The sequence below is a fragment of the Octopus bimaculoides genome, chromosome 3 (assembly GCF_001194135.2).
Source record: "Octopus bimaculoides isolate UCB-OBI-ISO-001 chromosome 3, ASM119413v2, whole genome shotgun sequence".
NCBI lineage: Eukaryota > Metazoa > Mollusca > Cephalopoda > Octopoda > Octopodidae > Octopus > Octopus bimaculoides.
In genome coordinates, this window is record NC_068983.1 from 119,509,702 (window position 1) to 119,523,505 (window position 13,804).

Genomic DNA, 13,804 nt, shown 5'->3' on the forward strand with positions numbered 1-13,804 from the left:
AACCCTAAAACCCTAAACCCTTACTAAGGAATAATGATATAATTAAACAGGGAATAACACACTTGACACCGAACAGCACTAACTGTATTCAGCTGAATAGACGTCAGTGATTGGTTGAAATTACAGAAATACAACACCTTTAACATGAAATAACTTGCGATGTACAATTTTTTGTTAAGAAGATTAAGAGAAGAAGTTGTTTTATATGACACATTCTACCAGTGTCCCAAGTTTGAAAGTGTTTCGTTAAGAAAACAAGTGTTGCCCGTCAAATCACAAAGATCCCCTCCCCGACCTCTGGGTGAGCAGTGACCTCACCAAATGGAGTTGCTCAGACACTCATGCAGCAACCGAATCCTACCGCTGTCTTGGGTGACAAGGAGAGGAGACGACTTTATATCTAGCATGGGCCGCCTAAGTGCAGGTCGCTGACTACATACTTCCAACCTTTCAGGTCTACATGATACACCACCTTCCAATCACTGCAGGACTTCCAAATAAAAAATCAAATAAAAATATATAAATATATACTAAAAATAAAGATACACATATATACTAAAAATAAGATAAATATATATAGGAAAAAAAAACGAAAAGGCACATATCGAACAAAGGTCAGCAATGCCTGTGCAGAGTTTTAGGTTCAATAAGGCTTTTATACGACACCTCATAGACCCTCTCCACTTTATTGACATTATCCAGAGACAAGCCAGAGCAAGATGTCTGGTGCCAATATGAGTTGCAGGCTCAGGAATGTGGGAGCGCCATGATCTCTAACACAAACCAAAGATCCCCAAAATCTCCAATGCCATTCTCTGCATATCTGGTTTTATATCAGAGTGACCTTCTCCTAGAGACATGCTTCAACAGAAGCTGAGGGGTGCCTCAATCCCAGTGGTCTTTCAGCACACCATCCTGGAATTTCTGCGTACCTGTGCTATTGCTAGATAGCTGTTAAGCCTGCACTAGGTTCATCCGACCTTTCAACAGGTCTTGTTTTTAATCCTGCTGCGTTTCTAGCAACTCTCTCCACCAGGATAGCCTGGTGGGGGTGCTAGATTAGTTGCTGGCAACCTAACCATGCAACAAGTTGTACTGGATTCCATGTTACCAGTAGCACTTATGAAAGCCCCATAAGTGACCTGACACACACACACACACATATATATATATATATATATGCACACATACACACACACATACATATATGTATATAGATATATAGATAGATACACACACACACATATACATATGTGTGTGTGTGTATATATATATATATATATATATAATCCTATGATTGACCACTGGTCACTAAAGCTTTTTTTCTTCTCTCTCTGCTTATTTTCTTGTGCTCCTTTCTATTGAAGAGCATAGGCTTGAAACATAAAAGACTTTCTCACCTTCCCGAGCATTAAACTAATACACCTGTTTGTTATTTACACACCTGCCTTCATCTTTTGTTTTTTTTTTGTAAATTCCAACTATATATAATCCTATATATGTGTATATATATATATATATATATATATAAATATAAAGAGAAAGAGAAAGAGAGAGAGATGTTTACAAGAAGTGATGTAACAGTGACTTTGAAGTTTTGTCTTGCTAGCCTTCAAAGGAGGCACTTCTCTTGCATTGAGTAATCATCCAGTTTAAAATGAAATTGATTTTATTATAACTTGACATTAATGTGTGTGTGAGTATGTTACATAAAATACTTTGTCCCCTGATTATTTGTAAATTTTTTATTAATTGATTGAAAAAGATTTTTAATTGTGAACCAACGCTATTTTTTAATGCTGTACGCATGTTAAAATGATTTTGAATGCCAACTTAACAGTTATAAACTTTGTAAAAATATGTACTACAGTTAGACAACACAGACTGTTCTTGTCTGACAACCAAGCTAATATACTTTACCTATAGTGACTATTATAATCAACATTTATATGTAGGCGTGTATATACATATTTACACACACGCGCGCGCGCGCGCGCACTGACAGTTATTTCAGGTCTTTTTTCTCTTGCTTTTTTAATAATCATCTGACAGGTTCTGACATGACTGAATTGAGAAAAGTTCAAACAAGGGATTATATTCGTTTCCTTCTATTTCCGAGTGTTCACTTATTTCCCTCTTCTCCCTATGAATAATGAATTTTACTTCAACACTTCAAAACACCATGGATTAAGGATTTTGTGCCTTATCAGGCCTTTAGTTTTTCTGGTATATTATAGGTAAAATATGAACTTGTAGGACAAATGTTCTAGTGAGGAGTTAAAAATTCAAGCCAGAAGAGTCTGTAACACAGTTTCAATCTCTGTTTAAAGCTATTTTTCGTTTCACTTATTTATTTACTAGCTTAAAAGTAGCACTCCATGCAGACTTTTGAGCTAGCTCCTACAGAGGGCTAATTGAGCCTAAGGCCCAAAACTAAAGAGAGCAATAATAATAAAGTATCTATTTGGAGGACATAACTTTTGCAAGCCAGGATGAGGTCAAAACTGACATTTCAGAGTTCTTCGCTTTGAAACCAAAAGAGTTTTACATTGGTGGGATTAAAAAGCTTGTAAATAGATGGAAGGAAATCATAGATAATCAGGGAAAGTACGTTGATGATTAAATTTCAATTAAATATAACATTTGATCACTTGTTTTCTTTATTCAAAATTTGGACAGAACTTATGGGATGATCTGATAGATACTGAATTATTGTTAAAAGCAAAATAACATCCATTCATAAAGGTGGTAGTAAGTCACAGACAAAGAATTTCAGACCTATCAAAAGTTCTGGAGAGAATTATATGCAAAAGAATGATAAACTAGATATCTTGACTAACAGAGACTTTTTAATGGCAATCAGTGTGGCTTCTGCCATAAAAGAAAGTAGCTTCTGCAACAACATAACTAAATTAAGAAATACTTGCTATCAAGAGCAAGAATTGAGTCTGCAAAAGTCTTTGACAAGGGTGATCATGAAATTATATATCACAAGCTGAAAGATGTTACCATAAAAGTAGGTTGGGCATTCGGATCTCTGAATTTTTAAGTGGTGCACCACAAGGCCTCATTTGATGCTTTGTTTTCCCTGTAATTTTCTCAGATATGTAGTAGTAGTAGTAGTGTAGAGGCATGCACCATAACAGCACATCACTGCATCCACCATTTGTTGGTGATTCCCTACTTTCAATGGATGGCACCCTTGTGCCACTCAGGTGAAAACCTCCAATCCATGGGTTCATTTAGATAGTCACTGCTGGTGAGGGTTTTATGAGATTGGAGTGCAAATCTTACCTCAATCTCACAGAAGAAACGTTTGGTCTATTCTTTGACATGCCAGTTCCCACACAGCACTAGAACAATGTGAAATGAAATGTTTTGCTCAAGAACATAACACACCACCCAGTCTGAGAATCAAACCAATGAGCTGGCGATGGTAAGTGCAACACTTCAACCACTAGGCCATGCACCTTCACACATGGACTAAAAATATATTTGGTCATACTCAGTAGCTATGCAGACAACACTAAATTGATACTGGAAATCAATACAAATAATGGTATCTATGCATTCTAACAAGGCATAAATGCCATATACTACTCGTCAATTGACAACAAGTCTTTCAATAGAACAAAATTCCATGCATTCTATTATGGTGAGCGGATACCTAATTTGTGGATTCTAAGTTCAATTCAAACTAGAGGAGATATATTGACACCAATTGGTTAGAACAAAACAGTCTTTCAGTCAAACTGTTATATATATATATATATATATATATATATATATATATATATATATATATATATATATATATATATATATATATGTTGTTGTACTTGGGGATGGTCATATTGCCAGTTTAGCCAAGAAAAACACACGCACTGTATATTTGGTGTTAATTTGCTTCAGCTTTATATTACATTAATCTTAATCTTATTTCGGCCAGAGTTCTTTCGTCACACTTCTGTGACCTCATCAGTGGTCCTTTGTTTCCTTCCTTCTTATGTGTGTCTCACCTTGCTAACTATCAGCCATTTTGTGTATATATATATATATATATATATATATATATAATAATATAAATATATGCATATATCCATGCATATATGTACATACCTACATATATATGTATATATACATGCATATATGGGTACCAAAATTGTTTTATGACAGACCTGGAAATACTTATATATAACTAATTGACATGCCATACAGCTGTGGTTATCAAAATCATATTGCTATGGCTCCTTTCAGAACATGTTTTATCTCTCATGGCCTCCTCATAGATGTTGTTAATTGAAAGAAGCATAAAGCATAATTTCCCATTTACAATGTTTATTACTTATAATTGTATAATACATAAAGTATTAACTATAGCTTACAAAAATGCCTTTTTTGTTTTTTACACAAGTAAAATAGTGTGTTAACAAACAAAATTAAAACAATAAATGCACATGAGGAGCACAAATTATAAGGAATGCTAAATATTGATTTCAAATTTTGGCACAAGGGCAGCAATTTTGGGCAGGGATAAGTCAATTACATCGACTCCAGAGTGCAAGTGGTACTTATTTTATCAACCCTGAAAGGATGAAAGGCAAAATCAACCTCAACAGAATTTGAACACAGAATATAAAGATGGATGAAAAGCATTTTGCCTGGTGTTCTACTAGCTCACTATCCTTAGGAGTGCTAAATATTGGTTTCAAAGTGCTATGTTTTCAACCTTGTTATGTACCTATGGCTTACTTGTATGTATATATATGTATATTGTCCCAAAATAAAAAAAAGTCAACAAAAAACAATTCTATGACTTAATAATTGTACTTAAAAAGATAATCATCTAACATACCAGTGATTACTACTAGAAAACTTTACATAAATTCAAATTCACTGCCAAAAGAAATTACAGGGAATATTTCCTCCCTGTTTGACTCAGCAGATAGCTGGATCCTTCAATGGTGGTAGCCTTATTTTGTTGTCACATGATGCTACAGTCAGTGTACCTTAAAAATATCAATGTGTTTCCAGAGTACTATAAGCTCTTTAATAAAGGGAACATAAAAGTTCACTTGAGCTACACATGGAAGTTAAACTATGCAACAAGCCACAGCTGTAAAACAGATGGAACTGGAAGATCAAGGCCATTAAGTAGTTTGTTTAAGAACAGAAATATTATATTAGGCAAAATTACAGTAAGAATGATGTACTGATAAAGAATACAGCATACTTTCTACTCATGAACAATACACAACTAAACCATAGCACTCTTTAGGCCTTACAATTTTAGATAAATTCACATTGGCAATCATAGCTTTCACATATTTCATTATCAAATCCAGATTTCCTTCTCACAACCAGAAAATATTTGAGCTCTTAACACTTTTCAAAGCACAAACACAATCTACAGTCTTATTTCATTATTGATTTCACATTATTGTCATTATTTTGAAAACTAATAAAGTCTTTACAAAAGAAAGACAAAGAAAAGAAGAAAAGCAGAAAAAAGATAAAAAGGAGAAAAAAAACATCATGTAGTACCAAGTGCTTCAGTTGGTTGCACACCACAAGGCTCAGTGGAACCTACTGATGCAAGCCAGCACGCTTGTATCATTACCACAGGCAATGGTGAGGCTAAGGCATTGGAAAAGCCATGTGTCTTCATGGGCGTCACCTGACACGTCGGTGAGGCAAGCTGCCAACGACGACAAGCACTTTGTGGTTAGTGACCCAGTCCCTCCAAATGGAAGAGATAGTTCACTGTCAGATCCAGATACTTCAGGGCTTTGTTCCATTTGGATATGGAAGCAGTGACTCTCCCATTTACCACAACATGAGTGCTTAGTCAAACAACACTCCTGCAGCATACTATAATAACTTTCCACTGTTAGGATGTGTTCTTTTCTGTTTCCTTTTATCATTTTAATTCACTAATTCTACAATTCAACATAAATTTAGACATAGTACCATGACTTGTGTTTCATTCTTTCTGTTGAAACATCTTGGTCTTCTTCCTAAGAACTTGTCCCCAATCTTTTCTCTGCAAAATTGCTTCTCTTTGGAATTCCTTGTCAGATTTGCTTTCATTTCAATTATAAATCATCAACAATTTGAAACAAGTGTTAATTAATCTTACCCAGTTATTGCTATTCTATTTTAAGAATGCATGTTCAATAATCTTTTTAAAGTTTTTTTTTCCTATCAATTTGTAGTCACTTCCAGTCATCTGATACCACCTGAATTACCTCATTTCTTCAAACTTCATCAGCTCTAAAACCCTACTTGTCATTAGGTTTGTATGGCTTTCATTTTAGAACATACCCACCACAAAAATAAAAAAAAATAAAAAAAATAAAAATCATCTTGAAATGAAAATTTTGACAATTTTGCCTCATTTAATAGTAAAGAAGAGACATTATAGATATCATGGAAATATACTCATAGTTATAGATCCCTTTTACTTACAAACTATAATCAGCTCAAACCATTTCATTTCCTTAAAGTTTAAAAGCTGAATTTCCTTTATAGGAGCAGAAAATCTTTCATATTTGAGCAGCTGATAAAGTACATGTACCCACATATATGTATTATTGTTCACATGTCAGAAATGGAGCACCCACCACATTAAATATTATTACGAAGGTAAATCCTTCTCCACGATAGGCAAAGCTTCACCCAATTTACAGCCAATAGCTCACTGTTGAACAGTATCCTTTTATTGATTCTTTCACTGTTACTACAATGGCAACTGCAGCTCCAATCTTGCCAACCCTATGCCTCTCCTATCCATGTAAACCTATTCAAGAATTCAATTCGTTCACCTTTCCTACTCTCCCTCCTCTTATTCTCACTCCCAAACAGTTGCTCAAATTTTCTTTCCAAGATCTGATATTTTTGAAACTCCCTCCTCAAACTAACAAATATTTTAAGAAAAAGCTTTTAATAATAAATATTAAAAAAAAACCCTTCCCATGTTTTCATTTTTTTTTTATCAATCTAAATCGTCTAAGCATTGAAATTTGAAATTTAATTTCAAAACAAGTAATACAATTCTCATAACTGTAGGTTACATACATATGCACTTCATATGAAAAAAGGGTTCAATAAAATTACATTGATTTCCCAGTAATAACTTGACTCTTCGATTTTAATTTATAATAAAACTGTTCAAACAACTTTTTTTTAAATATTTTAAGTGGATTTTGCATATATGTAAAAGAATTAATGATATTTCTACCATTATATGTTTCTTTTCTTTTCAAAATAGAATTCATTTAGAAGAAATGTAATGCTTTTCTGTCACGAGATGTCATTCCGCTATAACATTTTGCCATTTCAGTTTTTATAACAATCAACCGGAAGTTTATAATAAATGGCAGCCATTACTAGTTATTGGCATGTAGGATTATGTTAGGTTCGATTTTTCTGTATTTCACAGAGGATACGTTAAAAATTATTTCAGGTAAACATTCACTTTTCATTATTGTAATCAGCTATACGAAGAAAATTTCTTCAAGCCAGTATTTGTCTAAGAATACATTTCTAGACTATATTGTTACATGGTTCGTATTTAATTGGATGTATTTTGGTTTCTAAACGTGCACATTGTAAAAAAAAATAATAATAATAAAAAGGACTTGAGCTAGATTATAGAATGTAATTCATATATATTGTTTCATTTATTTGTTAAATATAAAAAAACAATATTCACATGGAAAGTTCTCTAGCAAAGTAAAAAAAAAAGGAGAAAAGTTACGAGAAACAAAATACTTCATAAAAGGAAGTCTTTGTATTCGTTATTTCTTACTTCGATCTTATAAAAAAGTTATAATCGATTATAAATGGTACTAAATAATGTAACTTCTAATGATTTTTGTTCATTTATTGTGCATTCTGGAAAACAGAACCAGGAAGAAAATAATGTTAGTTTTTGTAACTTCCGGCTTGTTTCTATTTAACAAATACTTCTAATTTGTTTTCTATGATTTATTGACGAAACCAACATAACTGTGAGGTCATCCGACACAACATTAGTTCATGGTTTTGTTTTTTGAATGTGTACATTAGCACACATTAAAAAAAAAAGTCTGTTTTAAAATACTCAGAACTTTCATAACAATCACCAAACACTTATGGATTTTCCATTTAACACTATCGATCTATATATTTATCTTTCATCTAGATAAGGTTTCAAACATGATTTTCATCTAAAAACAGATTTCGATTTTAAATAAGTAGTGTCTGTCGACTGAGATATAATAACTGATAAAATAAAATAAAAAAGATGATCTGAAATCGTATTGAGGGTTGTAGGAAATGAAACTAACTTGAACACGTCCTTTCCGGAAAACAGGGACCTGTTCGTGACAACATTGAAAAGTGGCGTTTTTAGTAGAACTGTGAGAATTGTAATAATTGTTATCGATTCTGAACGTTACGTTTACATTTGAAGAAAAAGTAAACAAACATCTCACTTGTATGGATGTAACCTCATGTTCTATTACGCTAACTTATCGGCTTGTATCATCAAGTGGCTTTAGAAGATATGTGTTTCATCCAAAAAGCGTGAGAGGGGCCATCGTTTAAAAACTGGATCTGCTTCGGAACCTTGGTTTTTGTGAAGTTCTGTTAGTAAGCTTGATAGCTGTGACCATGAACAGGTTAGATATTTTAAGTTTCAATAACTACAGCACACTATAAGAATAATATATTATATTGCCCTTCCCTAGCACTCATTAATGTTGTAAAAGAATTAAAGCATTGAGGAACATGGTTACAGATCACTCAGAATACTTGTAATTTAAATTTTGTTCATTTTAGGCAGTTTTAAAATAAAATTCCCAACTTGAAAATTTGTTCATCGATTGTTAGTATATGATACTTGAAGAAATCTTCATTTTGCAGTTATCTTGCTTTGAAAGTTCATAGGGTTTTCATTCGAATAAAGTCAGTAGAGTCCTATTATTATTATTATTATTATTATTATTATTATTATTAATCACTTAAATATCCCATAATCATGTACATTGTTGGGAAAGTAAAAAGTCAATAATTTTCTTAATAACTTATGAAGAATTGTGTATAAACATCTCAGCCAACTATCAGTATATAAAATCAACTTAAATTTATTGGTTTTCTTCCTACTGTTTTTTTTTTTAGAATGTATCCACATGCAACCTAGGTACTTCATATTACACCTTCACAGGTTTTGTGAACAGAGATCTTGAAAACATTATCCAATTGGAAACAACAATTTTATCATTTAAACAATTACAAAGACATTCACTAATTCTACTAGAAAACGATTTTATACTTCATTTTCCCTAACCTGGGAAAACATGCAGTTAAAAGCCATTAAAGTCTATGAAATGGTAGGCCATGCAATTTCTGATCTTTCTTGACAATACTCCCACACAACATAACAAAGTTGCATCCTTAGGGCTACAGAATTGTTCAGCTTTGAAAATCTGTTGATTCTACAAGGCACTAATAAGAGCCACAATGGATTATTACTCCAGAATCTGGGATACTGCAGCTACATACATAAACGTTCTTGACCATGTCCAAAAGAAGTATGGTATGGGGCATTCAACTGATTAGCAAAATCATTCAGTCACATGCTGCAACCTGTGGCCCGTACATACATATTTTATTTCTACTATAATGGCTTTTACTCCTCTGGAGTAACTAGTTGTATACCATCTTCATCCAAATCTCACACTAACCGTTATGTTTAATTCCCCCCACATCCATAGAACATAAACCCTCTAGAACTTGTTTCTTTCCCCTATTTTTCCTGCAGATAAAAATTTACAAATGTTAAAACTTAAGATTAACATTATCACTCTCAGCAGTCTTGGAGGGTCTTTGAAGATCATTGGTACCTGCCCCTTTTATATAATTTTTGCTGATGGGCTATCAGAATATCTTTTTTACAGTATTCTTCTACACATACAAACATCTTAAGGTTAGGCCAATTGAAAAATGCTCCAATGCACTTCATTGGTCACAGAGATAGTCATTAACAATCACAATCTCCAACATTTTGGCTCCCTCTCTCTCGTTAATGGCTGCCACTCGATATTGGTAGTCATTAAGGAGGGAGAGATTTCATTGTCATTAACAAAGTACCTGAATAAATCTACATTTATTCAAACATTTCATTGCATCACTGGACAGGACATCTATTTCATTAAGTTGTGATTGTCTGGGATGTTATCTAAGCTTCAAGATATATCTCTCAAATGCCCTGGAATACAGCATCAATGAATTTCCTGGTGTCATAGGTTCTTTTGAGGCTTTCAGCATCCAGTTCAACCAGTCAAGGCTGATCAAGTCCTGGCTTGCATCCCAATAGCAACAAGCTGTGGGTTTGTCTTCTTTATCCAAAATCACCTTGTAGTAATGAAACTTCTGTTCCTCTCCTTTTTTTCCTGCACTAGTAATTTTGAGCCCCGTTAGAGCGAGCACTCCACAAGCTCCTGCCAGCTCACTTCAGTTAATTCACAGTGAGTCTGCCAGTCTCAACTTCTACATTATTTTACCAGCTCTTCCCAGTATTCAACAATCTTTTTCTCATGAACTTCCTCTATCTGTTTTTCCTAAGTCAACTGTCTAATGCGCAATTCAGGGAGGATTCTGTTAGTTCTACCTAATGGTACAGAGACCAGAGCTGAGCACCTGCATTATGCACACATGGGCTGGTATAGATGTTTTCATCATCATCATCTTCATTTAACATCTGCTTTCCATGCTGGCATGGGTTAAACAGTTTGATTGGAACTGGTAAGCTGGAGAGCTGCACCAGGTTCTTGTCTGATTTAACATGGTTTCTATAGCTAGATGCCCTTCCTGATGCCAACCAGTCCAAGAGTTTAATGGGTGCCTTTTACATGCAATTTACATGACACTGGCAATGGCCACAACAACAATTTCATGGGTACCATTTACATGACACCATCAATGACCATGACTACAATTTCACTTGGCTTGACAAGTCTTCTCAAGTGCAGCATATTACCAAAGGTCTCAGTCACTAGTCATCATGTCTGTGAGACCCAACATTTGAAGATCATGCTTCACCACTTTGTCCCATGACTTCCTGGGTCTACCTCTTCCACAGGTTTCATTCACAGTTACAGATTGGCACTTTTTTGCACAGCTGTCCTCATCCATAAGCATCACATGGCTATGCCAGCACATTCATCTCTCTTGCACACCACATCTGATGCCTCTTATTCCCAACTTATCTCTCAAGACACGTTCTGTCGAATATGCACACTGACACTGCACATCCAGCCAAGCTATGTTCTGTAGTCACAGCCCATCTTTCACTGCTGTGGAGCATGGCTATTTGCACACAGGCTGGCCTATCGTCTCAGGCATTTTTTAATGATTTTTTCAAATTTATCTGAAAAGTTATTATTTTTGACTGGATCTATGAATTTTGTTTTTTGCTTTATTTAATACTAGAACAGCATATATTAATTAATCTCTGTGGTCCTAGTTAATATAACAAACTTATTGAAATGTATGTGTTCAGTTTTCACCAAGTGTAAAATATTGAATATCTTCAGCCAACCATAACTGATCTTTGAAGGTAACTTATCAAACATAAAAGAGTACTCACATCTATATAACTGCTATACTTTTGTTTGATCATACAGTAATTGTTTGAAAGTATTTCAAATCTATGTTTATGTGGGTGTGCATGATTTTGTAATATTGTGTTAGAGGCAAGTTAATGCATAGTAGTTATTATTAATTATTATTATTTAAGATTTATTATAATTATTTGTTGCACTGTTTGGGCCACCAAAGACTGTTTGGTACATATACTTGATTAGATGAGATGGAAAAGAATAGTTTTAGGATAGCTTTGAACTTGTGTAATCTTTTAATGTTTGCAGTTACTTGGACAGGTACTATTTAAACACACTACATTGCATAACTTCTAATTGAGAATATAAACAGTTTTGAACATTATTCTCCATAGAAATTCTGAACCTGACAGCCTCTCATAGAAATCTCCTGTTCTCCATATAGCCAAGTCTACATTATAATGACCTCTTCAGGACTAAAATGTACTTCAGCTATGTGGATGTCTCATGACCTATTAAAACCCTGAGGTTTGACTTAAGACTTTACCTTCAGAGTCTATTCTCTTTGAGCTAAATCTATGGAAGGACTCCTGAAATAGAGAAAACAAGGATGGAAATGATATAGTCTTGAGTTCAATTCATTACAGATCATCTCTTGTATATTTGATCAGTACATGCCTCAGTACACCTAGTTATAAGAAATAAGTACTGTATATAATTTGCATATATTACTTCTGATTGACTAGCATCCCATTTAGAGTAAGGTTTAATTTAATCAAAAAAATAGATTGTACTTGTGATCTTCACAGGCCTTCCATGCCTGGTGGAATTGATATAGTTGATGTCCTTGAAGAACTGTAGTTAACAGCTGCAGGAAAAAAAAACGAAGGGAGGGAGCATATTCCAGAGTGCTGACACTCTGGGGAGGAAAAAATTGGGTGTAGCAGTTAGTGCAGATCTAGAAGTTGTAGTGGACATAAGAGGGAGATAAGTGAGTCTGAGTGGGTGTGACATAAGGTCAACCAGTTCTGAGGAATATGTAATACAACTGTATTAGTGGGAGAAACTGCAGAGTGAAGAGACAGCATGTTTGTAAGATAGAACATGGAGTGCGTTGCTCAATGACTATGCTAACCAGTCAGGTAGCATTTTTTGCTACCAGACAGATCTTTTTTATTGTTGTCGGAGACATGTGTAGTGATAGTACTGTCCTAGGTGTAGGAGCAGTATTTCATTATGGACCATGGAAATATCAGTGATAGTGATGTTTGTCATTTTAGTTGCATAGAAGGAAGGGTTTAATTGCTCTTTTTGTTATAAGCCAAGTGAAACTGTAGTTGTGGCTGGTACTGGTGTCATGTAACAGGCACCCTTTGAACACTGGGTTTCACGGAGGTGATAAGTGACCGAGACCTTTGGCAATATACCATGCTTGAGAAGACTCATCAAGCCAAGTGAAATCATAGTTGTGGCCGATGCTGGTGTCACATAACTGGCACTTGGGCTAGTGGTATGTAAAAAGCACCCATTACACTGTTGGAATGGTTGGTGTTAGCATGGAAAGCAAATACTAAATGATGATGATGTAATCATTATGTCTTTGTAGACAGCAACAAGATTGATATGACTCCATTTGAGAATGTTTTTGACTGTTCCTGAAGTTAGTGCAAATTCGGATTTTAGGTTGCATGCGAATGATACTTTGTGTAGAAGTATAGGCTGTGGTGAAGGATATTATAATCTGCATAGGAGGTGATGTCAAATAGGACGTTGATGTATGGGAAGAAAAATGTGGGGGTCAAACTGAACCTTGGAGCATATCAGAGCTGATAGAATATGGCTTAAAGAGAGCTCCATCAGTAGTAGTTGGATCTAACAAAAAGTCTTCACTCTGACTGACAGATGATGGATGTGCAAGCAGTTTTAACTGAGGTTCACTTCGTCGTTTAACATCCGCTTTCCATGCTAGTATGGGTTGGATGATTTGACTGAGGACTGGTGGACCAGGTGGCTACACCAGGCTCCAATCTGATTTGGCAGAGTTTCTACAGCTGGATGCCCTTCCTAATGCCAACCATTCCGAGAGTGTAGTGGGTACTTTTATGTGCCACCGGCACGAAGGCCAGTCAGGTGGTACTGGCAACGGCCACGCTCGAAATGGTGTATTTTACGTGCCACCTGCACAGGAGCCAGTCCATCGG

The 13,804-nt window shown here is 34.8% G+C and overlaps 1 protein-coding gene across 2 annotated transcripts in view; it reads left to right on the forward strand.

Moving 5' to 3' along the window:
• The first annotated feature begins 7,352 nt into the window (after positions 1–7,352).
• LOC106876645 (uncharacterized) overlaps positions 7,353–13,804 on the forward strand; it is a 46,446-nt gene continuing 39,994 nt past the window's right edge. For both annotated transcript variants that reach the window (XM_014925260.2, XM_014925261.2), the window contains exon 1: positions 7,353–7,465. The gene's annotated coding sequence lies outside the window, so the exon portion shown is untranslated. The remainder of the gene's footprint in view (positions 7,466–13,804) is intronic.